The following is a 2,477-nucleotide window of genomic DNA, read 5'->3' on the forward strand; positions in this document are numbered from 1 at the left end:
TATTGAGAGATGGGATATTTTGTAAATTTTAGTAGTCTTGATATTTTTAATGTTTCTAGATGATTGGTTTTTATCGTAGGAACTATACAGTTGACCCTTGAACAACACAGGTTTGAACTGCATGGGTCCACTTATACATGGATTTTTTTCAATAAATATATTTAAACAATTTTTAGAGATTTGCAATAATTTGAAAAAAACTCATGGAAGAACTGCATACCCTAGAAATATTGAAAAAAATTAAGAAAAAGGTTGTATGTCATGAATGCATAAAATATATGTAGATACGAGCCTATTTTATCATTTACTACCATAAAATATACAAATCTGTGTGTTAATCGAGTGTTTATGTTATTGGTAAGGCTTCCAGCCAATAGTAAGCTATTGCTAGTTAGGTTTTTGGAGGAGTCGAAAGTTACAGGCAGATTCTTGACTGCCTGGGAGGTCAATCAGTGCCCATACCCCCGAGTTGTTCAAGTGTCAACTGTAGTTTGTATGTTTACTTATTTGTAGCTGGTTTTCTACTTTTAAAACATTATGCCTATTATTGGCAATGTTTAAAAAAATATGCTGGCAATCTTCTCATTCTTAACCCAACTATTTTAATATTTCTAGGTTTTCTTCTAGACCTTGTTCATGGGTATATTTTAAAGAGGCATACTCGGTCTACACAATATTTTGTTCTACATTTAAAAAATTCTAAATTGTAGATCGTGAACATTTTTATTTTTGCCATGTTGTTCTAGTTCTTAACGATGATTTTGATGATTGCACAGTGTTCCCTATGTGGCCATAGTCTCATTTATCAAACTTCCTTTTTAAATGTTCAGCTTGTTTCCATTTTCATTATTTTCATTATAGCAGAATAATTCTGCTATAGTATAACATGGCACTTAATACTTAGCTTTTTTCTCCTCTTTTGAATTACTTTCTTGAGTAAACACCATGGGGAGAGAAGGACTTTGTTAAATGGCATGCACTCTACATGTACTTATTAGTAAATTGCTTTCTAAAAATTTACCAATTGTGTAGCCGTGGGCAATATATGAGTGTTATATGAAGTAGTAGTTTTGCTACCATGTGTCTCTTTCGGGGTATTTTGGGTGAAGAATTTATATTTTCAGGAAGGTTGCAGCAGTAGTACAGAGCTCCCATCTCCCTTTCACCTAGTTTCTGCCATTATTAACATCTTCTGTAACTATGCCATGTTTGTCACAGTTCAGAGATTAACAATGATATGTTTATGTTAAGGAAACTCCAGGCGTGATCCAGGTCTCACCATTACATTTAGGGGTTGTACAGAATTTAAAGCTTTTCTTTGTTTCTTTTTTCAAAATAGACTTTACTTTTTAGAGCACTTTCTAATTCACAGTAGAAGTGAGCCAAAAGCACAGTAGGTCCTCAAATAACATAGTTTCCTTCAACAGTGTTTCATTTGATTATAAGGTTGATGAGATGCTGTAAGAACTGAACTCTTGTTTATGTCTGTCAGCCTATGATAAAACCGGTTTTGTTATGTGTCATTTTGCTTAAAGTCATAGAACCTATTGATGGTGTTAAGTGGTGGGACTTCATGTAGAGTTCCCTTGCACCCCTGCCCCCACACATGCACGACCTCCCACAGGCTTTTCTCTTTTAATTGTATGAGTGTAATATAAACATGTTCTTCGTGTGAAAATTCAGATACTTCAGTGATATGCTAACAATAGAAAAAGGAAAATTTCTTTTTTACCATCACCTCCCAACACCTCCCCCCTTTTCAGATGGAAGCACTATTAGCAGTTGGGTTTCTCACCAGCATTTTTACTTTATATTCTTTTATATAGACATTTATGCAGTTTGGTTTTACTATTTTTCACTTAAGTGGGGTCATCTCATATGTAATTGTAACCTGTGTTTTAAAAATATTTGTCTTAGAAATCATTCCATGTGAACACTTGTTTTTATGTCATCTTTCTTTAAGAATCTCTAGATGACATCCTTATAAGACATCCCTATAATGCATATCAGCCATTAGAAGGATGAAGTCAGTGATAGGTTCTACCGTGGAGAGCTGGCTGAGTAAGTTCACTGAGCAGGAGGAAAAGAAAGCTACAGAGTAGTGTGCTTTGGTCCTGTTTTTGTTTAAAGAAACATTCTCTGTGTGTGTTACTGAATGTTTAGCAGAAAACCAGTTTGTACACCCAACTCTTAACAGCACATTAACTCTTAACTCTCAACTACCGTAACTCTTTAACAGTACTGTAAACTCTTAACCAGTTTGTAACCAATTCTTAACAGCACATTATCTTTAGGCAGTGGGATTGTGGGGAAATTTTACCTTCTACGTTATATATTTTCACAATGTTGGATTTAAAGCAACAGTGAGAATGTAATGTCTTTAAGAGAGGTGAAACAAAACTAAAAGATCGTGGACGTCACTGCCATCATTTCTCACTCTTTGGAGAACTTCCTATTCCAGCCCTGGCTGCCCAGGG

The 2,477-nt window shown here is 34.8% G+C and overlaps 1 protein-coding gene across 1 annotated transcript in view; it reads left to right on the top strand.

Moving 5' to 3' along the window:
- The window catches only part of ACACB (acetyl-CoA carboxylase beta), a 105,538-nt gene that overhangs the window by 27,598 nt on the left and 75,463 nt on the right, over positions 1–2,477 (top strand). The window lies entirely within an intron of this gene.

This window comes from Pteropus vampyrus, unplaced genomic scaffold (genome assembly GCF_000151845.1).
Source record: "Pteropus vampyrus isolate Shadow unplaced genomic scaffold, Pvam_2.0 Scaffold322, whole genome shotgun sequence".
Lineage (NCBI taxonomy): Eukaryota > Metazoa > Chordata > Mammalia > Chiroptera > Pteropodidae > Pteropus > Pteropus vampyrus.